Raw genomic sequence first — 24871 nt, 5'->3', positions numbered from 1 at the left:
ACCCTACCATATAAGGAAGGAGATTTAGTCTGGTTGTCCACTAAGAACATTCAGAAAGAAGGTCCCAAAAAAACTAAAACTACGCTACATAGGACCCTTTCCTATAGACAAAATTGTGAATCCAGTCTCAATCAAATTGGTGCTTCCCAAAGAGTACTCCATACATCCAGTGTTCCATGTTTCCCTAGTAAAACCCCATGATCCAACCACTCGACCAGATACCGCTCCACCTCCAATCGGGGTTGGTTATCACCTTGAATACGAAGTAAAAAAGATTCTAGATTCAAAACGTATTGGTGGTCGCCTTTATTACCTAATCGACTGGAAAGGTTATGACCCATCAGAAAGATCATGGGAACCTGAACTTAATGTGCATGCACCAAGACTGGTGAGGTCTTTTCATGCCCTACACCCAGAAAAACCACACCTTCTAAGACGGCCTTTTTGGGGGGGGAAACTGTTAAGGGTTCATGCGCAACACCATCTTGAGTGTCATTCATTTAGACATCTGTGGTATTAGCAGTACTAAAGTCCATTATTGTATTTTAGCATGCTTGTTGACTGTTACAACAAACAAACGTCTATTATTGTATTTGGCAATGTTTGTTTTTTCCTGATACATCAAAGTTATTACCAGTATCCTATTATTTGTTTCATGGGTATTACCATTAGCTCAACCTCGCTGATATTATGCTATCTGCCTCAAGTGTATGAACCGCTAAACGGTTACCAGCGCTCAACGTGAGACATGTGCCAACAATTAAGATGCTTCCAATTTGGGTATAAAAGACGCGCTCTACAAACAAAGAGCGCTTCGCTTCGTTGGATCCGACGCATCACCACGGCGCTCCGGATCTCAGCTGCACGCCGGTGATCTTCCCTTTTTCCGCTTGGTGAGAGCAGGCTCGCTGTCATTTTGGCTGCAGAACTTCTCTTCTGTTCCCGCCCCCGCGCCTTCCTTCTGCCTCAGAGCCTCCTTATCTGATCTTGGGAATTCGCTGCATTGCTCGAGTCGGCATCTTCTTCCTCGCTGTTGCAGTTCCGGCTCCTGTCAGGAAGTCTAGTCGACGTCAGCACACACACTTCCTGTGTAAACAAAGAGATATCAAGAAAGAAGCTTAACCAGGTAATGGACGCTGCCTTTGAAAAGACGATCTCTGGTAAGCACAATTTATCGTTGGATATTTAACAAGCAGCATTTAGGAAAGTCAAAGGACAAATATAAAGAGACATTTTAATTGCTACAGAAGACTATAAACATTTGAAGCCTCTTGTTGCCAGCACTAATATTCGGACATTTGTAATTAATCAGTGTTCAACCAAACTTCAAGTTTTTGCTCATAACTACATAGTGCGCAAGGAATAATTTAACCCTGGAATTTTGTCTCAAGAAGTATTGAGATCATAACATCTTTGTGTGTACTAGCATACTAGCATAGTAGTGTCCTTTTGGATTTCGCTGTTCTTTCTTTATTGTCTTTACAGAACCCCATTTTTGGAACTTGAATAATGGCTCGAAGGTATGCAAATTGCATGAAGTTGATGATTAACAATTAACATCATTAACCATTAACCAGTTCAGTTGTGATCAAAGCTTTCTTGGAGAGTGACATATGTATGAAACTGAATCTGTTTTATAACCTTAAAGTTGGTAATTTGTACTTATGCCAAGTTTTTTACAAATTCACCTATCGAGCCGTAGAAGTGTTGTTTGGACCTTAAGACTGTAGGTATGCCAAGTATGATATGTGAATGTTGATGACTCACAAATGTCATTTTGGTTCACTGAATTTTACATTAGAGTGATGTTGAGTATTGTAGAATTCAGGTAAAACACGGATCAGTGGAGTTTCACCTGAAAAGGTCCATAGCACTTCATCCAGAGAAACGTGGATTTCTTCAAGACGAAGATGCTGTGTTTGTTTCTCTATCCACTTCCCCTTTCCATTGCGGACCAGTAAGTGTATCAAGAGTTTCCTTCCTTGTTGTGCTGGTCGATTCATGGGGGAGTTGGGACTTAACGTCTTCAAGAGGAAACAACCGGAACGCTGTGGCTGCTTGCGCAACAGAAAGCGAAGCCAAAAAAACCACTCCTCCCTTGTTTCCTCTCAAAGCAGTTTGCCACGATGGATGTCAATCAGTTGACTCACCTTGTACAAAAACTCAATCAAGAAATGGACGAGTTACGTTTAGAAAATCAATCTATTCGTCAGGAATTAGATAAAACTAGAACTGGGTTTACCAGTTGTAGAGAATCAGCAACAGAAGGGAAACCCATTTTAGCTCCTCCTAAATTTGGCAACACAGCTTTTCAAAACCGTAATATCCCTGGCCCGACTACAGCTAGTGATCAACCGGTGCAAGTTACAGTAGTCACCCCAAGCCCCATTCCGTTAACCAACCCAGAGAGATTTGCAGGAGATTGTAACAGATACACCACATTCATGAGTCAGTGTCAATTACATTTTCTGTGTAAACCCCAAATATTTACAACAGATACTTCAAAGGTGGCTTTTATTATCTCTTACCTAAGTAGAGTGGCTGCTAATTGGGCCATGCCTTTAGTTGATAGCAATGAACCTCTTCTACACAACCTACATGACTTTAAAACTGCAATGTCCAATCTGTTTGCTAAACACACATTTTTAGAAGCTTCAGATAATGAGCTTCTCAATCTGCGTCAAGGGTCAAAAGACCTGATATCCTATATTACCAACTTTAATAGATTGATGGCTGAAACTCATTGGCCTGCGGACAAGAGAGTGTCACTCTTTTATAGAGGGCTTAGAGATGACCTTAAGGATTCTTTAGCTCATATCGCTAACCTACCAGAAGAGTTCAGTGAATTCTAAGATTTGGTTGTCAAGTTAGACCATAGGTTGGGAGAAAGAAAAAACAAAAGACCCAGAGGTGATATTAGAAATCTACATTTCAAAACAGAAAGAAAGGAACTTGATAATAAGAGTTCTACAGTAGGCCCTATGCAGATTGGTGGAGTGAAGGGGCCTCTATCACCAGAGGAAAAAGAACGAAGACAGAAGGGGAATCTATGTCTTTACTGTGGAAAGTCAGGACATTTTGCTAACCCACTAAAAAGAAGTTGGTAGCTATAGTGGGAGACCTGTCTAAGGAATCGGAAAACTAGTCTCATCGGAGAAAGTTGAGGTCGTTTCTCCGGGATGTATGATGGAAAACACCCACAAAAGGCTCATTATGCTACTAATGTAGTAAATCATATACTCAGACATTTCATGGTTAGAACGATTTTATTTCTGTCGACTCAACAGAGATACAACATTCCTGTCTTAGTAGACTCTGGTGCCACAGGCAATTTCTTTGACACTGGACTAGCAAAACAATTACAAATACCACAAGTGGCTAAGAAAGAACCAGAACCTGTACGGGCTGTTGATGGGTCAGCCTTGTCCTCTGGTCTAATAAGGTTAACACCATACCTTTTCACTCTAGTTGCAGATAACGGTCATACAGAAAACACCGTATTTGACCTTATTAAAACACCAACTTTTGGGGAAATACTTGGTATTCCTTGGCTAGAATTCCATAACCCCAAAATAGATTGGATTAAGCGTACAGTTACCTTGGAGTCTCCGTATTGTAGACTTCATTGTTACCAAGAAACTAAGGACCCAGTTATGCCCCTCTTTTCTGCCATGGTTAAGCAGGATCCTGTAGATATACCTAGTGGTTATCAAGACTTTGCAGATGTTTTTGACCCAGTGAAGGCTACAAATTTACCGCCCCACAGAGTCTATGACTGTAGAATTGATTTAATTCCTGGGGAAGTGTTGCCTTGCAGTAGAATCTACGCATTAACCGAGCCAGAGAATTAGTATCTGAAATCATACCTGGAAGAGTTGTTAGAGATCAGATTTATCAGACACTCAACGTCGCCCGTTTCCTCGCCACTCTTTTTCGTGGCAAAGAAGACAGGAGACTTGAGGGTGTGTATCGATTATCGCGCTGTCAACAAGGCCACCATTAAGAACAGATATCCTCTACCATTAATTCCAGTTCTACTCTATCAGGTAAAAGGATCTAGTATCTACACTAAATTGGATTTGCAAGGTGCTATCACCTTTTTCGTGTTAAGGAAGGTGATGAGTGGAAAACAGCTTTTCACACTAAATTTGGTTTATTCGAATACACGGTCATGCCTTTTGAACTATGCAATGCTCCAGCAGCATTTCAATACTGCATAAATGAAGTATTGCATGACCTTCTGGACGTCTGTGTAATAGTCTATATAGACAATATTTTGATCTATTCTAAAAACCCTGAAGAGCATGTGCAACACGTCCGATCAGTACTTAAAAAATTAAGAGACAACTCATTGTTTGTGAAATTGGAGAAATGTATCTTTCATACCCATAAGGTAGAGTTTTTGGGTTATTGGTTGTCTCCCGAAGGTATTATTATGGACCCCAAAAAAGTAGAAGCTATCTTGAATTAGCCTGTTCCAACATCAGTAAAAGACACACAATGAGTTTTGGGTTTTGCCAACTTCTATAGGCGGTTTATCTCAAACTTTTCGGAAATTGTCACACCGATCACACAATTACTGAAAAAAGATAAACGATTCCTATGGACCCCGTTAGCTGAGCAAGCCTTTATAAGTCTGAAAAAAGCATTCACCTCAGCGCCCATCTTAATCCGTCCAGATCCAGACATACCATTTTTTGTCGAGGCTGATGCCTCGCCAACAGCCTTGGGTGGAGTGCTCTTACAAAAGAATTCCAATACTGGACGTCTTCACCCGATAGCTTTTTTTTCACAAAAACTTTTAGCTGCAGAACAAAATTATACCATTGCCGAACGTGAGTTACTGGCTATTAAAGCAGTCTTTCAAGAATGGAGACATCACCTTCTTGGGGCTAAACATACCTTCACTATCTTTTCAGATCATAAGAATCTACAGTTTGTTTCCACTGTAAAAGCCTTTACACCAAGACAGATATGCTGGTTGCAGTTTTTTAGCAAATTTGATTTCGTCATCACTTATCGCCCTGGTTCAAAACAGTTTTTGTCAGATACTCTTTCACGTTTAGTATGTGAAAAACAAATTGACTAGGTAAACAAAACACAGAGCATAATTCCAGCAAAAAGGTTGGTGGCGGTAATTCATCCAAACGATTTTTTAAGTCACATTCAAAAGGAAGTCGAAATCCTAGATCATCAACAATGGTTGTCTCAGAAACATAATTCCATTCGTGAAGGTCTTTTTCTCCATAAAGGATAAATCTATATACCTGAAAAACAAATGCGCTTACAAGTGCTGAAATGGAATCACGATCTGGCCTCAGCAGCCCACCCAGGAATAAACAAATCTCTAGAATTACGTCAAAGACATTTTTGGTGGGACAATATGATATCTGATGTACAACAAAATGTGAAAGGCTGTCCGGTCTGTGCTCGACAAAAGTCTCTACACACTGCACCAATCGGTCTCTTACAGCCAATGCCTGTCCCTCCCAGTACCTGGCATACAATAGGTCTAGACTTTGTTACCAACTTACCAAGATCAAATGGGTTCACTACAATCCTAGTAGTAGTAGACTTACTATCTAAAATGGGACATTTCATTCCCCTGTCCAAATTACCATCAGCAACAGAGTTATGTGACATATTTTTGGTCAATATTGTTAAACTTCACGGCCTCCCCAGTAAAATCCTTTCAGACAGAGGCCCTCAATTCATCTCCAAGTTCTGGATCCAGCTTAGTAAACAATTAGGAATAGAATTTGCTTTGTCCTCTGCTTTCCATCCACAGACTGATGGACAAACTGAAAAACTGAACCAATACCTTGAACAAAGTCTCCGATGTCTACTGACTACTGAATTCACTAACTGGAACAAACTTCTGCCCTGGGCAGAATTTTCATACAATAACACTATACGTGCAGCTTTAGGGTGTTCACCCTTTTATTTTCTAACAGGACAGCACCCACGATCTATCCCAGTAACATTTCCAGACAACAATGAAGTAATGCCAGCTGTCACCGAAAGAGTGTCTAAGTTACAAAAAATACAGGAATTAGCTAGAAAGACCCTTGTTAAGAAACAAAGTAAGAATGAAGAATTCAGCAGACAGACATAGACTACCTACCCCACCATATAAGGAAGGAGATTTAGTCTGGTTGTCCACTAAGAACATTCAGATAGAAGGTCCCAAAAAAACTAAAACCACGCTACATAGGACCCTTTCCTATAGACAAAATTGTGAATCCAGTCTCAATCAAATTGGTGCTTCCCAAAGAGTACTCCATACATCCAGTGTTCCATGTTTCCCTAGTAAAACCCCATGATCCAACCACTCGACCAGATACCGCTCCACCTCCAATCAGGGTTGGTTATCACCTTGAATACGAAGTAAAAAAGATTCTAGATTCAAAACGTATTTGTGGTCGCCTTTATTACCTAATCGACTGGAAAGGTTATGACCCATCAGAAAGATCATGGGAACCTGAACTTAATGTGCATGCACCAAGACTGGTGAGGTCTTTTCATGCCCTACACCCAGAAAAACCACACCTTCTAAGACGGCCTTTTTGGGGGGGGAAACTGTTAAGTGTTCATGCGCAACACCGTCTTGAGTGTCATTCATTTAGACATCTGTGGTATTAGCAGTACTAAAGTCCATTATTGTATTTTAGCATGCTTGTTGACTGTTACAACAAACAAACGTCTATTATTGTATTTGGCAATGTTTGTTTTTTCCTGATACATCAAAGTTATTACCAGTATCCTATTATTTGTTTCATGGGTATTACCATTAGCTCAACCTCGCTGATATTATGCTATCTGCCTCACGTGTATGAACCGCTAAACGGTTACCAGCACTCAACGTGAGACATGTGCCAACAATTAAGATGCTTCCAATTTGGGTATAAAAGACGCGCTCTACAAACAAAGAGCGCTTCGCTTCGTTGGATCTGACGCATCACCACGGCGCTCCGGATCTCAGCTGCACGCCGGTGATCTTCCCTTTTTCCGCTTGGTGAGAGCAGGCTCACTGTCATTTTGGCTGCAGAACTTCTCTTCTGTTCCCGCCCCCGCGCCTTCCTTCTGCCTCAGAGCCTCCTTATCTGATCTTGGGAATTCGCTGCATTGCTCGAGTCGGCATCTTCTTCCTCGCTGTTGCAGTTCCGGCTCCTGTCAGGAAGTCTAGTCGACGTCAGCACACACACTTCCTGTGTAAACAAAGAGACACCAAGAAAGAAGCTTAACCAGGTAATGGACGCTGCCTTTGAAAAGACGATCTCTGGTAAGCACAATTTATCGTTGGATATTTAACAAGCAGCATTTAGGAAAGTCAAAGGACAAATATAAAGAGACATTTTAATTGCTACAGAAGACTATAAACATTTGAAGCCTCTTGTTGCCAGCACTAATATTCGGACATTTGTAATTAATCAGTGTTCAACCAAACTTCAAGTTTTTGCTCATAAGTACATAGTGCGCAAGGAATAATTTAACCCTGGAATTGTGTCTCAAGAAGTATTGAGATCATAACATATTTGTGTGTACTAGCATAGTAGTGTCCTTTTGGATTTCGCTGTTCTTTCTTTATTGTCTTCACAGAACCCCATTTTTTGAACTTGAATAACGGCTCGAAGGTATGCAAATTGCATGAAGTTGATTATTAACAATTAACATCATTAACCATTAACCAGTTCACTTGTGATCAAAGCTTTCTTGGAGAGTGACATATGTATGAAACTGAATCTGTTTAATATCCTCATAGGTGGTCATTTTTTCTTGCGCCAAGTTTTTTACAAATTCACCTATCGAACCGTAGAAGTGTTATTATGACCTTAAGACTGTAGGTATGTCAAATATAATATGTGAATGTTGCTGAATCACAAATGTCATTTTGGTTCACTGAATTTTACATTAGAGTGATGTTGAGTATTGTTGATTTCAGGTAAAACACGGATCAGTGGAGTTTCACCTGAAAAGGTCCATAGCACTTCATCCAGAGAAACGTGGATTACTTCAAGACGAAGATCCTGTGTTTGTTTGTTTCTCTATCCACTTCCCCTTTCCCTTGCGGACGAGTCAGTGCATCAAGTGTTTCCTTCCTTGTTGTGCTGGTCGATTCGTGGGGGAGTTGGGATTTAACGTCTTCAAGAGGAAACAACCGGAACGCTGTGGCTGCTTGCGCAACAGTGACAGTCACATGGCCTGATTCCAGTATATTTCCTGTTTGCGGGAGACTCGAGTCAGGGCATCTGGTTTAAATTGAGAGTGAGCGGCTGCGCATCTCCTACTCTTCCTGTCCAGTAGGTGTTGTCGCAACAAGAGCATAAGAGGTTTTAAAGCCAAGACGAATGAAATATGTCAGGAGGTCATACTCCATGTCGGAGAATCTAACAAATTGTTTCCCAATGAGATGGTTGACATTGATGGAATCTTTTTTCAATGAAGTTTGATTCCTTCTCATGCATTACCATTGTCTCCAGTAAGACATTTCAGAGAACCTTTTCTGTAAAAAAAGAACTGTTACCTATGAATATGCAGCCTGGGGGTTACGGTGGAGCAAAGATAGAGATCCTCTATTCTTTTGTGGCTGACATGAGATTAGGAGATAAATTGACTGTTGGAAAGGTGTATGTATCCTGTCAAGGTGATGAATTGTTGGGATGTGTTTATCAGAGGGAGTTAGGTGTTAGTTTACATCCTAATAAGACAACTTAGGTCCAAGTTGATGAAGTATCTATCTCTAAAGAGAAATTTATAATGGAATTTAAAAGCTTATTTCAAGATAGGCTGGCATGCTTTTTGGTTACAAACATAAGATTGAACTTAAGTTAGGTGTGTGCCCTTCGGTGGCAAGGATTCCCCTCCACATGCAAGCTGCAGTTGAAAAAGAGTTGGCAAGGTTGTGTGAAATTGGTGTCATAGAACATGTTAAAGTAACTGAATGGCTTGCTCCCATTGCAGTAGCACGTAAAGGCAATGGTGACATTTATCTTTGCCTGGACTTAAGAGCTCCTAACAAAGAAGTAATTGTTGATAAGTTTCCTTTGCCCAACATCGAGGAAATGATAACAATGTTAACTGGAGCTAAGATTTTTTCAACACTTGATTTAGTTTCAGCCGATCATCAAATTGAACTTCATGAAGACGCACACGATCTCACAGCATTTGTTACTCCTTTTGGTACATGTAGATTCAAAAGTATGCCCTTTGACTTTATTTCAGCAGCTGCTGTTTTTCAGCGCATCATGTGGCAAATATTGAAGGATCTACCTCGTGTGAAGTGTTACCAGGATGACATTCTCATTTTTGGAGCAAATGTGTATGAGCATGATCACAGTGTTAGAAGTGTTTTGAGTAGATTACAAGAAGCATGCATGACGCTAAAAGCTGAAAAATGTAAATTTGGAGTTAATGAAGTACGTTACCTTGGATATAAGATCACTGAAGTGGGGATCAAACCGAAAAGAGAACTTGTGGAAACAATCATAATATTAGTGACTCCAAAAACTAAAGAAGAACTTGCATCATTTCTAGGGATGTTAGAATGCTACAGCAAGTTCATTTGAGACTTTGCAAGCAAAATATCTAATTTGAGGCAATTATTAAATAAAAATGTGGAGTTTGTGTGGGACATGCAATGTGAAAGATAGTTTTCAGAATTTAAACGGGAGTTGAGTAATGCACCATGTTTGAGCGCTTATGATCCCTTGTGCGATACAAGAGTAGTATGTGATGCAAGTGCAAAGAGTTTGGCTGCGCTTTTGATCCAAATTAAAGCTTGTAAGGAGCAGTTAATAGCATGAATGCCTCAGTCATTGAGAGAAGCAGAATGTAACTATTCTGTTATTGAAAGAGAATCATTAGCTGTACATTGGTCTATTAACAGATTCAGACAATATTTGTGGGGGACAAGATTCACTGTTCATACTGACCACAAACCTTTGGTTGAAGTATTTTCAAGAAAAGGTCTTGATTTTATATCTTCCCGTATTAGATGATTGGTTGTAGTTTTGATGTCATATATGTTCCAGGAGCATGCAATCACTCTGCTGATTGTTTGTCTAGATTGGCGGATGTCCCTCAAACAGGTTGGATTGGTGGTGATGATTGTGAAGAAGGGGATGTTGTAAGTGTTTGTGAAGTCACTGATGGGAGCATTTCTGAGAAGGAATGGTTAGACGAAATACTGCAGGATGAAGAATTGGCTTGTGTCATGGGAGTATTGGGTTCGAGCAAATTGTGTGCAGCTGACTTGGGGACTCACAAAGGGAAGTGCGGAATGTTTGAAGATTTGGCAGTTGACAAAGGATTTTTATTAAGAGGTACAAGGTTGGTTCCACTGACTAAGCTGAGACATAAAGTACTAGAGGTACACATGGGTGTTGTAAAAACTAAAGGGAGCCTTAGGAGAGATTTCTGGTGGCCTTCACTTGATCATGATGTAGAGTGTTTGATTAGAGATTGTATAGAGTTTGTAGTTTCTGATAAAGGACTCAAGACTAAACAGTTGCCCATGGTTTGCAGAAGTTTACCAAACTATCCATGGGAGGAAGTTGCAATGGATATTTTGCGGCCTATAAGAGGTGAACATTCCACTCCCTACATTATAGTTTTGATTGACTTGTATTCTAGATGGGTGGATGTATCATGTGTGCAAGATATTTACTCTTCAGCAGTGGTCAGATTTCTTGAAGGTGTGTTCAGAAGAGAGAGTTTTCCAAGGTATCTTCTCACCAATAATGGTGTGCAATTTTGCTCTCAAATCAAATCAAATCAAATCAAGCTTTATTCGGTTTTTAAGTTTAAAACCATAAAAGCAGCAGAGAAAAAAACATGCATATATAAAGGCACAATAATTAATTGCAGGTTTAAAAAAGGGAAAATAAATTTGACTATTTAAAACAAACTAAAACCAGTCTTGTGCAGAATAAAAGCGCATGGTACACAGGAACCCCCTTTCAACGGATTTTATAGTTCAATACTCTGGGGCCAGGATAAAAGTCAAACAAGTCACAGATACAAATAGGGCCATCTCCAGTTTTGGGCTGAGAGGATCTTAGATAGGGGACAATGTTCCTGTGTTTGAATTTAATTAAAATCAGATCTCCTGGACAGTTTTTGGGCAACGTACCCAACCATCCCACCCTCCTGACGCTAACAATTCCATCTAAGTCAGGTGGCAGCGGTCTATTGTTATTGAGCCAGAAGATGGCTTTGTTCAGCAGGTTCTGGTTTGTTTCAAATTTGCCCTGTCTAAGCTCTGGCACCCCAGAGAGAACAGTCACATAGGGGGCAGCTTCAGGGGGTAGGTTGATTCGATGCCTTCTTTCATGAGGAATCCTAGGTGCTATTAAAGAGACATAAGTCGGTTTAGAAGTAATATTACATCTTTTTGGGATGGGTTTGCTAGTAGAGGGATCAATTGGTGGTGCTTTTCTGTGTTCTGTAGACTTAGGTTTCTCATGGTTGGTGGAGGGCGTATAACATAAAGGAGAAGCAGTGTTTACATTTGATGGATTGATCCTTTGTACTATTTTTTCCACGCTGGACAACCTTTCTCCCAGATCCTGAATTTTTGTGACCAGGGGTGATAGGGCCGCGTTCAGCAATCGTTCAATGTGGGCCAGTAGGGTCGATTGGAAGGGGGAAACAGAGTCATTTGATGTGGCCCCCACCTTCTGTGGCGTTGAAACAGTTGAAATAGCGGGGGGTGATGAGGGGCTACAGGACATTTGATCAACATTAGCTGGAATCCCCTCAATGTTCCTTTTGGTGATTAGGGCCTGGGGCAGCGTGTTAGCTTGAGTGGCAATCATTACAGGCAATAAAGGTAGTTCCTGGGGAGTGCGGTTTGTAAGGTCAGTATTTCTGCCAGATGTGGGTGGAGTTGATATGTTAGGGGCGTAGTTTGTGCCACACAAGGCATTCAGGTCCTCCCAGATAGACATATTGTTAGGACTGCAAGAGCTCCAAATTAGACACTGGACGGGTCAGGGACAAATGACAATTGGAAGCAAAAGGGTTAGTTGTGTTCTGTACCTGCTTCTATGAAGGGGCCAAGTGGGGTGGCCCGTCCCGTCCTCCTCGGGTCCTCCTCGGGCCACAGAGGGCCCGCCCTTTGCCCGGGCTTCGCCCGGCGTCCCGCTCGCGTCCCGCGGAGCTGGGCGGTGCTCCCCTTGTAGGCGCCTCCTGGCGCTTCTGGCGTGATTCCCGAAGCAGCGCCGCCACTAGGGCCGCCGGGAGATGTAGTCCCGGAGCGGCGGCGCTGTAAACTGCCCAATTGGACTCCTGGCGGTGGCGGCAATATTGGGGACCTGCTCGTCTGTCCCCTTCTCCTGCCTGGTAAGTTTCTCCTGCCCCCACGCTCCGCCGAGCGATGCTCCCCTTGTAGGCGCCTCCTGGCGCTTCTGGCGTGATTCCCGAAGCAGCGCCGCCGCTAGGGCCGCCGGGAGATGTAGTCCCGGAGCGGCGGCGCTGTAAACTGCCCAATTGGACTCCTGGCGGTGGCGGCAATATTGGGGACCTGCTCGTCTGTCCCCTTCTCCTGCCCGGTAAGTTTCTCCTGCCCCCACGCTCCGCCGAGCGATGCTCCCCTTGTAGGCGCCTCCTGGCGCTTCTGGCGTGATTCCCGAAGCAGCGCCGCCGCTAGGGCCGCTGAGAGATGTAGTCCCGGAGCGGCGGCGCTGTAAACTGCCCAATTGGAATCCTGGCGGTGGCGGCAATATTGGGGACCTGCTCGTCTGTCCCCTTCTCCTGCCCGGTAAGTTTCTCCTGCCCCCACGCTCCGCCGAGCGATGCTCCCCTTGTAGGCGCCTCCTGGCGCTTCTGGCGTGATTCCCGAAGCAGCGCCGCCGCTAGGGCCGCCGGGAGATGTAGTCCCGGAGCGGCGGCGCTGTAAACTGCCCAATTGGACTCCTGGCGGTGGCGGCAATATTGGGGACCTGCTCGTCTGTCCCCTTCTCCTGCCCGGTAAGTTTCTCCTGCCCCATGAGACAGGATCTTATTTGATGAAGTGTGGATTTGAGCTAAAGAAGTCAGCTTTATATCATCCTGAAACAAATGGTGCAATTGAAAGAGTTATTAAGACCTTAAAGGAAGGCATACAACTAGCTAGAGTGAATGGTTTAGTTTGGAAGAAAGAGATGTCAAACAGGTTGATGGGTTATTGTTTGTCCCCACATGGTTCTACTGGTAAGTCTCCTTTTGAATTGTTCAAAGGGAGATCTCCATCAACAAATGTGTATCCAGGGTGAATGCATTGCAACAAAGGTTGTGTTTACAACACACCTGGTGAATAGGGAGAGAAATAAATATCTACTCAACTCAAAAGAAAAGAACATTTGACTCAAACAAGAATGTGAGTGATGTTAAAGGCTGTGTGATCGATTTTGTCAAAATCAAAGCCCCAGAAGGATGTGCAAATTAGTCAAAATTTACGAGAAAATTGCAAGTGATGAAGTGTTTTAAGAATGCTGTGACGACACATGATGGCCGCATTTGGAACAAAAGTAGAGTTGCAGTTTTTAGACAACCTCACATTCATTCCTCCAAAATGGAACTTACTCCTCAACCAAGTGAAGGTAGAGTCTATGATTCTGATTTACTAGGTAATTGCAGAGGTTTTCCAACTGCTCATAGGAGGAGTGGAAGAGAGATCAGGAAACCTTCATATCTGATGGATTTTATTGTAAAGACAATTTTCATTTTATGAACATTGTTTAGCCTGAATTGTTTTGAAGTTTGTTTTGTGACAAATTTTAGTGGGGTTGGGTGTTCACATTTTGTTTATCACTGTTCCTACTTTTCTCTGTGCATTTTGTAATATGGGAGGGAGAAGTGAGGAGTTTAACCTTATGAGCAATGAGCTCAGAAATGGAATGTTAGAACGATGGACCTTGAAGGAGGAGAACTCTGAGAACAGCAGTTGCTGAGCCGTTGCCATTGGATGAGGTGTGATTAATTAAGGCTACACTTACCTCCTACATCTACATTTGGACTCGTATTTGTACACCACATAAAACCTCAGAACAGGGACCTGTGATCATTTGTGAGCACTCCGACAAGATCTCATCCACCCGATACGTGCTGCCTGCCTATTGCAGTCCTGCCAAATTTCCTAGAACTATATTTCCTTGTAGACCGGTGGCCATTGTAGGTATGGCTGCGTATGTAAGCTGTACCCATAAGGTGCCTGCCATCCTACTTGCCTTAGCAAATGTCAACTCAAAGTCGTCATGCTGTTTGGCTCTGGTTCCTTCCTCCAATTCTCTCTCTCTGTCATCTGTGAGAAGTCCAGGAGAATGTTTCCTTTGATGACTATGAGGCTCCTTAGATATAGACAGACATCCTTCAATCTTAACAAGCTTCGGATTCCCTTGGTGGTAGACCACCCTTCTTTCCATCAGGCAGACAATGCCGAAAGTAGAAACGCAACAGTAGAGGCTCCATTGAAGCACAGAAGTTTTGTAGTGTGGGAACCATGTTTAATGAAGCGTTTTTGCTTTTTTAATAACACACTTTTCTGTAATATCTGTGCTTTCTGGAACAAGGAAGCAACAACAAATAGAACAGAAAAGGTAGAATGGCACCTGCCTACTCTTTTACTAGTACTGGCCTGAGTTTGATCCGAATCCAGTGGTTCTAAATGGGGGGATTAACCAAACAATTAATTGACAAGGCAAAGCCCACTTTTTGTCAGACGTCCCTCATCTGTGCACTGCAATATCCCTGTATGTCTTCTGCAATCTCTCCCCACCAGGAGAAAAAGTAACTACAACATAGTTAAACAACAGAAAAGTTGGTATGGCACATGCATCCTTCTTCAGAATTGCGGACCCACCTTATGTTCTACAGACCAGAAACGAACGGTGGAAGAAAAATATCTAGTGAAAATGTGTTTGCTTGTTCATTTTTTCACTTTTAGTCCACCGAGGATGTGTGAACCCAGGGTCATGAACTGTATGTGAAATAATTGTCAACATATCTTTATAATTTAACACTTTAAAACCTGCCCTAGTTATTTTTGTGCTGATAATTTCTCAACAACTACTGAATGGCTTTACACCAAACTGAACAGGGACACTCCACTGAGTATAGTACGAGTTTAATGCCAAGTCAGGCATAATTTCAAAACTGTAACATCACATAGGATTGTTAAAATCAGGTGAAAGAGATGGGAATAGTTGTAGTTTGAGATGAAAAATTGAGCTGAAGGCTATGTAGTGCAGCAGCATAAAAAAATAACATACTAGACAGACCTCATAGTCCTCGTAGTCCTATATGCTTTAACTTGTATATATATTTGGATATTAATTAGACCGTGTTTTAAAAGAGATTCTTTTCTCAGTAGTACATTATTGCTCATTTGCAGTTGCGTGTGAGGCATACCCCTCAGCTTAAACTTCAGAAGATACACTGTATTGTTTGTAGTACTTCAGGTTGTCAGACATCTTTCTTTCTTCTGAACCCTACACTTCATCATTGTGCAATTTCATAATTGTATTGACAAGGCATGCAGGTAGCGTGTGTTGCAAATTACTAAGAAAATACAGTTTATAAGGTCTTTATTCTTTCTCAGTTGGGATATCAAGCTGAGAGCAGCTAAAGCTAGCAGCAAAACAAGTTATCGGGCAGAAACTTAATAGATACATTACTGGGAGCACCATTGGATAGCAGACTGGAATAGAAAATGATTGTTCCTTGGAGAGACTGAGGCTGATGAACTTGCAGTGATCCCTCCTCTGGCGGAGATGCAACTGATGGATAGGGTGCATGATAGCACCGTAGGTTGAGGGCTGCACTGGAAACGGGTGATGATAAGGACAATCCATGGAAGAAAAAACAACTGTGCACTCATCTTGAGATAAGTGTAGTGGTGAGCGGAGGAAGGATCATTATCTAGCATGTCCATGGGCTGGCCAAATAAGGCAGCTGGCTGGCATGGCCACACCACCGTGCAATGGACGTTTCATCATATGTACCCTTTGTGTTTTACTCTACATTGAAAGAAACACTGTCAACAGCTATATGACTGCCAATCGTATTCACTACTTCCCCTCCAACTGCCTGTGCCGTGTGCCAGGTGGGGGAAAAAACAAGAGAACAGATGCCCCCTTGGGCAGATTACACATGAAAACTGAATAATGCTAATGCTAAATATGTCATTGTAAAAATATCTAAAAACTGCCTAGCAGAAATGGCATGGTTTTTATTTAACTACATAGTCATCATTGATCAGTACCAGCAATAACGTAAAAAGGTTGGTGTTGTTTAAATAGATGCGGGACCTACTTAGTCCGAGTACAACTTGATTATTCATGCTTCTCGGTAGACCAAACACAGCTACACAAGAATGGGATATATTAGTTGAACCACATTGCTGTCCATTCCGTTTGTGCCCACCTTTGGAGAAAACATTAATCTCCTGTCAGTGTCACTTTCATGATTTTGGGGGCCCCTGCATGATATATATGGGGGACCCTGCACGGAACAAATTTCAGTTTTACTACCCATTTCTTCCTAACTCAAGCCCTCATGATAACACACAATGTAGAATTATATGTTAAACTTTAACACAATCACTCAAAAAGTTCAACTATGTCATGCTTTGGACCCCAAAAAATCCTTAAAATAATACAAAGTAAAGAGAGAGAGTTAGAGGTAAAGGAGGAGACTGATTGTGATAGAGAAATCGGACAGACAACGGTCAAACAATTAGAAAGTTCCCTGCCATAGGCACTGGAAGTAGGGATGCAGGTTCTGCAGCACCCCCAATATAAATATGCTGGATTTTCGGAGGTGAATGAACAATAAAAATGCCTGTTTTCACAGAAAGAAATCTAATGTCAGACTTTATCTTAAGACAAATTCCTGTAAATTTTTGCAAACATAGAAATGTCTATTTTTTTCACCTTTCTTTCTCTGACAGAAAAGTGAGAGGATGTTGTCAAATGAACTATGCAACAGTCTTGCTGGTGTGAAAGGAAAGGAAAGTCTATAAGATGCAATTTTTTTCTAACACAACAACATTCAATACCTATAATAAACTGTACAAATATTTCAAAACATATCAGCTACTAGGAAAGCATAAATGAAGCCCTTTTTGTAATTCTGAAGTGAGAATAAAACAAGGATTTGAACAAGATCAAACAAATCAAGACAATTTACTTGGTAATATGCAAATTACAAATATTCGCTAAAATCCAATTTCCACACATTATCCTCTGTGCCCAAGTAGTTTTATCATGAACTCTATACATCTTTGCAAATGTAGTGGCCTTTTCAACTGGGAATATGCTGTCTGTAAATGACAGGGATTACAACACCATGGTCTAGTAATATATTTGTGACAGTGTAAGCAAAATGCATCATCAGCTACATACCACACCCATATTGCTTTCTTGCCGAATGGTCATGGTTCATTTACTTTACTTTTTCTTCGTGTGACACTTGGATTTTTTACAGTCCCTGTGAATTGAATGATATAACATCAATGGCAGCACCCACACACTGAAACTTATTCCAGCACCACTATTTCTTTGGGGCCCCTTGGAAGGTGAGGGCCCTGGACAATTGCACATTTTGCCCATGCCTTAAAAAGTCTCTGTATCCTTCTTGATAGCCAAATGTCCAGGACATCCACAACCATCTCAAGCCCATCGAATGTGGAGGAAGTAAACAAAACTGGAGGAGGAATCGCCATCATCTACAAGAACACCCTCAGCGTCACGACCAAAGACACACTCACCGCCGCCCAACACCTACACTTCCAGAAACACAACCACCCCCAGACCACCCTCAGAGGAACGCTCATCTACAGACCCCCGGGCCCACGGACACAATTCAGCGAAACCATCGCCAACTTCATCCGCCCGCACACCCTAGCCTCACCGGAGTACATCCTCCTAGGGGAGCTTAACCCGTTGACTGCTGCCTTCGGCCATTGGCCGACTTTAGCACTACCTCGCTGGTGCTGCCGTCGGCCAATGGCCGACACGACCGCGCCCATTTTTTAAATTGGCCGCACTGCCGCAAAAAAGCAGAAGCAGCCAACGGGTTAACTTCCACATGGAGAAAAACAACGACAACAACACCACCACCCTGCTCGGCAACCTTGGACTCAAGCAACTGGTGGACACGCCTACCCGCCTCGCTGGCCACACGCTCGACACCATCTCTCTGCCAGCAACCACGTCTCCTTCAGCCACTCCACCAGACTACACTGGACCGACCACAGCTGCATCCACTTCACCTTCAAAGTCACCACAGACCCTCTGACCACATCGCTGAGCCAGAACCCACCTGTCGACATCCCAGACACCAACGACGCATCACACAGTCTCGCACATTGGATCACCAACTGGGCCGATGACCTCGCTCCACTGAAGAAACCCCCAGGCAAGACTAGCAACAGAAAAACCTCATGGTTCACAGACGCCCTCAAAATTGCAAAGAAATCATGCCGAACCCTTGAAAGAGCCTGGCGTCACACATGGACAACAGAAAACATAACAACCCTCAAGAGCGCCATCCTCAAATACCACCAGATGATCCGCACCACCAAAAGGACATCGTTCAAAGAGCGGCTGGACAACAACACCCACAACAGCAAGGAACTCTTCAGCATCGTCAAAGAGCTCTCCAACCCCAGCGCCAGCAACAACGACATAACACCGTCACAAGACCTCTGCAATTCCCTCGCCACATTTTTCCACTGCAAGATCGCAGATATACACGACAGCTTCGGACCCCAGACTCCGCCTCCAGCCACCAAACCTGCGACCCCCACCACCAGCCTCAGCGCATGGACCCCCATCAGCACTGAAGACACCACCCGCGTCATCAACACCATCCACTCCGGCTCCCCCTCTGACCCATGCCCTCATCATCAACAAACCCGACACCATCATCGCACCCTATCTCCGGAACGTCATTAACGGCTCCTTCACGCCAGCCACCTTCTCCGGAAGTTGGAAACACCCAGAAATAAACGCCCTTCTGAAGAAACCAACAGCGGACCCCAAAGACCTCAAGAACTTCCGCCCCATCTGTCTCCTCCCCTTCCCTGCTAAAGTCATTGAGAAGACCGTCAATAAACAGCTGACCGCATTCCTCGAAGAAAAAATCTCGCTCGACCCATCCCAGTCCGGATTTCGAGCCAACCACAGCACCAAGACCGCCCTCATTGCAGCTACCGATGACATCAGGACCCTGATGGACAATGGAGAGACAGCCGCTCTCATGCTCCAGGAACTCTCTGCAGCCTTTCATACCGTCTGCCACCGCACCCTAATAACCCGCCTCTACAACACTGGGATCCAACGAAAGGCCCTGGACTGGATCACATCGTTCCTCTCCGACAGAACCCAGAGAGTCCGCCTCCCTCCCTTCCGCTCCGAAGCCACCAAGATCATCTACGGCGTACCCCAGGGCTCCTCACTCAGCCCAACCCTCTTCAATATCTACATGAGCCCCCTCGCCACCATCGCACACAAACACCACATCAACATCATCTCCCACGCCGACGACACCCAACTGATACTCTCCCTCACCAAAGGCCCACTCACCACCAAAGCAAACTTCCAGGACGGAATGAAAGATGTTGCAGAATGGATGAAGCACAGCCGTCTGAAGCTCAACTCGGACAAGACGGAGGTCCTCATCCTTGGACAATCCCCATCCGCCTGGGATGACTCCTGGTGGCCCACGATGCTGGGCACCGCACCCACACCCACGGACCACGCACGCAACCTGGGCTTCATCCTGGACTCCTCCCTCACGATGACCAAGCAAGTCAACGCAGTCTCGTCCTCGTGTTTTAACACCCTGCGCATGCTCCGAAAGATCTTCTGGTGGATCCCCACCGAAACCAGAAAGATGGTCACCCAGGCCCTCGTCACCAGCCGACTGGACTACGGGAACGCCCTATACGCAGGAACCACAGCCAAAATGCAAAAACGCCTTCAGCGCATACAGAATGCCTCCGCACGACTCATCCTCGACATCCCTCGCCACAGCCACATATCCGCCCACCTGAGAAACCTGCACTGGCTCCCTGTCAGCAAGAGGATCACGTTCAGGCTGCTCAACCACGCACACAAAGCGCTCCACAACATGGGCCACGAATACCTCAACAACCTCCTCTCGTTCTACACCCCCACCCGCCAGGTCCGCTCCACCAGCCTCACCCTCGCCACCGTTCCACGGATTCGCAGAACCACCACCAGAGGAAGATCGTTCTCCTACCTGGCAGCAAAGACATGGAACTCCCTCCCCGCACACCTACGACTGACCGAGGACCATCTCACCTTCAGGAAACACCTCCAGACCTGGTTATTCGAGCAGTAGCGGTACCCCCCCTCCCTTCAGCGCTTGAGACTCTCACGGGTGAGTAGCACGCTCTACAAATGTACTGATTAATTGATTGATTGAAGTATCTATACATAACCAGTTATGGCATATCCCGCCACAGGGCACCGATTCATCAGTAGAACCCTAAAAAATTAGCCAGTGCCTTATAGAGGATCTTGAACATGTCACCTCAGAGCAGCGAACGGCAGAAGTATAGGTGACATGCCCCCTGCATTCACCTATCACTCATCAACCAGAAACTTAACGCTGGACTATGCCTTTGTGTCTCTAACCCTTTTCAATGAAATCTTCTCATTTAGTATGGGTGACAAAGCTGATAGTGATCACTGGCCCCAGGAGCTTATACGTCGCACAAATATGCCAAGACTAATGAAATGGAAGGGCCAACCAGGCATAACCACCACAATTAATTATAGGAAAATAAAATGTAAGCATGCGACGCAAGATAACTTCCAGCAAGCCGCAAAACTTCTATTTGAATCACAGGAAGGGGACAATGAAATAGGGAAATGGATACATTATACAAATGCCTTGGCAACATCTTTTTTCGCCCCAATTAAATCAAAATCACAGCAGGCCTATAGAGGCCACACTAACCTCACCTTGCCGCAAAAGAGCAAGATAAAATCCATCAAAAACAGTATTAATTACTCCTTGTGGCAGGTGCGCCGGTCTCCAACCAACATCTCAAAACACCATCCGTATTGCGACAGCAGAAAACATAGCTGAAGCAAGCAATTTGGGAGGCCAGGCGAGACAATGAGGATACCCTATGGGCAAAACAACATGTGGAGGCGAAGAGGAAGGATAGTGAGAGATTCTGGGAGACAATAAAATGATTCACCCATCCCATGCATGAGGGTTTGTCTTCAAATATATCCAAGGAAGACTGGGCTACCTACCTTGGAGATCACTTTCATCAAGGAAAAATCTTATCGCACACAGAAACTAGCATGGACACAATACAGCGGCCTACCACTTTGAAACACCAACCCAATGAGGGACATGCAATATCAGAGGAATGGTATGAAGGAGAATCGCCAGGAGTCACACCCGCAAATGTTTACATTAAAACAATCAAAAGTTATATCAAGAAGGGAAAGCACAAAGGGGCACCGGGAACCAAACAAATTCCACCTGTGCTTTACAAATATGACACAGAATATTGAGCGAAAGCACTCAGCCCTCTCTTTATGGAAATAAGACTGACAGGCCTACTCCCTCCATCCTGGCGGACTTTGATAATTTCGCCAATTTTTAATTTAGGTGGCAAGACTCAGCCTAGGAGCTATCAATTAGTTGCCCTCTTGGACAAGAGGCAAAATACTTTGCGGGCACCCTGTTGGACGAACTGCAACTTTGGGCAGAAGACAACTCGATCACCCCCCTAAATCAAACTGGCTTCCCCAAATCTGTTGGTACCGTAACAAACATAACAACTATGTTAATCGATATGGCCGAGATTACAAAAATGCTCTTATACTTGTGCTTATTGATTACCGGGCGGCTTTCGATCATGTAAATCGTCATGGACTCTGGTCAAAACTGGCAGGCAGGGGCATACCCCAGGCTTTACTGAATCTGTTAATTAATCTGCACACTCAGACATGGGTTCAAGTAAAGTTGGGTGATGGGTCAACTCTATCAAGGAAGATCCCAACAATGAAAGGCCTCAAGCAAGGCTGTGTATTGGCCCAACTTTATTTAACCTGTTTCTTGCAGATCTGATCCTGCTACTAAATGCCAGTAATTCTCACTCTCCAAACATCAGGAACCTAGCACTTCCATGTTTACTTTACGCTGATGACCAGCCAAAAGAAGGTGGGTATACAGCGTCTTCTTGATATTACGTTTAAGTACTCTGAGGCAAATAATTGAAATATTAACTTGGAAAAAAACAAAACCATGACAATTAAAAAGAACCTTAAGAAAACACCTATCTGGTTCTGGGACAAGACTCGTATAGACTCAGCTACAGAGTATAAATACCTGGGGGTGATTATCGACAAAGGTGGGCATTTTGTACCCAAAGGAACACAATCAAAAGGAAGGGAATATCCCTAGCTGTCCCATTGGTTGAAGTTATATGGGCACAACTTCTACCTACAATATCCTACAGGAATGAGGCACAGAGGGGAAGGGACTCGAAGCTCTTGGATGTTGTGGTCGCAAAAATGTATAGTATAATTTTTGGTATACCAACACAAGTCTCCCCAGCACAGATCAGGCTCCAGTTTGGTGTTCAAAAACAGACCCTTGCAAGGAAAGGTGCAATAGCCATCTTCTGGGACAAAGTAAGGAAATCCAAACCAGGCGCCCTAAATTGGCATTATTGGTCAGAGTTACAACAGACAGAGGCATCACCAGCGGCAAAATACTTAGCAACTAGTCTGTCCACTTTAGGTCTCACCGCACTTTGGGTAACTCCTACAAGTCAATGCCTCCTCAAAAAAGCAACAAAGAAAATAGTAAAGAATCAATCCTGGATTTAAGACAAGGCAGCCCTAACAAGAAGGTCGCGCAGCTGGATGATCTTGAGCTACTATTCTTTCTTGGCTGCACAAAAGTATCTAGCTTTGGAGTTTGCCAAATATACTAAAATTCTATTTTTTGAAATACAGATTAGGGAGGCGCGCAGCAGTTGAAGATGGCCGCTTCGTGAAACGCTCCATGGCACTAAGCTCCAGTCGGTGCTGAAGGGTTCCTTCTTAGCCTGCGGTCCCGCTTTTTAAGCATGGCCCCTTGCTTCGAAAGTCACAGGGCACATTGAGGCAAGTTTACAGACCTGTTCATGGTCTTTTTGGGCACCTTATCACCTGAGATAGCCTCACCTCACTGATCCCGTTTAATGTGGCCGCCATCTTGTGCATTATGCTGTTGGTGATTTATTTTTTCTGTTACCGCAATGTTTTAATGCACATATTTTTGGGCTTTATTGACTAACGTCTCCTTTTTAAATATCCTACTTACTTATTGTCACCAGAAGACATCTGCAAATGCCGCTTATCTATTGGATTGATTGACTTTCAATTGCTGTATAGTATTACATGGCAATCGTCATGCTGATTTATGCGCTCATATGCTCCTCTTTTAGCTGTGGCCCCACTTCAGATGCTTGGCTTCCTATGTTTTTTTTTTTTTTTAATTTTTGGAAGACCTTAATTGACAAAAAATCGCACATACAATCCAGCAACGAGCCCGAGGGCTAGCAAGTACAGTACATTGCAACAGAAAAGGTGCTAAGGATATGTAACATGAATAATGAGGTCTAATTTTAAAGATTTTTTCTGTAGGATAGACAAGAGCAGGATATCGAAGAACAACGAGTTGGATCTGGCGTCGTAGGAACAGGATTGACAAATAGGAACCGTAATAAAATGCCAGATTCGCTGCCTGCCACTCATATAAAACGTCTAAACCCAGAAAAAGAAAAAAGAAAAAGAATAGAGGGCCCATAGAACCTAAAAGAAAAAACAAACCCCCCCCCTATCCACCCCCCACCCTGCACCCCTGCAGCTGGCTACGGCCCAACCCCCCCTAGCAGTGTGCCTGTCGCCCAGTAAAAGGAGTCCCGAAATATAGAGAGTAAGAAAAGAATCCTAATCTATAACTCTCAGTAAATAAAGAAAGGTGGGGATGAGCCCACCGCCCGTCCCCCGGCCACACCGTCCCGCAAGTCCAGCAACAACACAAAGTAAAAAGCCAGGTGATATTAAGCAGTACAATCAGGATAAATTAGAGATGCAGAATCGACACATAGCACAGTCAAAGGCAGCGACACACCACCCACATGCCCAGGTCAGCAACAGGAGACCCCCAGACCACAATAATAAACGTTCACCCCTGGCCCGTTCTCTATCCGCCACCACTGCCAACCACGGAAACCCAGAGAATCCAGGGAGATGTGCACGATGGTCCAAACGGGGAACATCAACTGGAGCACTCAACCATGTCCCGTACATACAGGGCCAATGGTAACAAGCTGGGCCAAGAGTACGCCACACCCGTGGCACAGAGCGAAATCGATCCAAGGATGAAAGTCTCAATGTCAGGCCCCTTCTGGAGCGATCTCCGGGTAGAGGGAGATACGGTGCTGGGAGAGAACACTTGTCGTGATTGAAGTCCGTACTTTCCACTTCGGCCAGGGCAATAATCAGCAGTAGCAAGAGGCACCCCGGGGTCTGGGGTCGCTGGGCAGGCACCGCTGCGCAACGCCGCCATCTTGTCGCGGTCAGATGTAGAACAAAGAACCCCACTACAGTCTGACGAGGCGGCCATTTTAGAGCATCCACGAGCACTTATGAGAACGTCCACCTTGTTGATCAGGGTTTCTGCAGAGTGTAGCACTTCGGAATGAAGGGAGACAATAGCCGCCAATAGATCTCCATAGCCCCGAGCAGTTCCATGCTCCCTCCCGGTCAAGTCGTCTCGCTCCATACATCCACCATCACTCCATGACACAGGCTCTCCGAAGCTGCCCTCCATTGTGCACTTCGTGATC

Source organism: Lissotriton vulgaris, chromosome 3_1, assembly GCF_964263255.1.
Source record: "Lissotriton vulgaris chromosome 3_1, aLisVul1.2, whole genome shotgun sequence".
Lineage (NCBI taxonomy): Eukaryota > Metazoa > Chordata > Amphibia > Caudata > Salamandridae > Lissotriton > Lissotriton vulgaris.
This window is presented reverse-complemented; position numbering follows the sequence as displayed.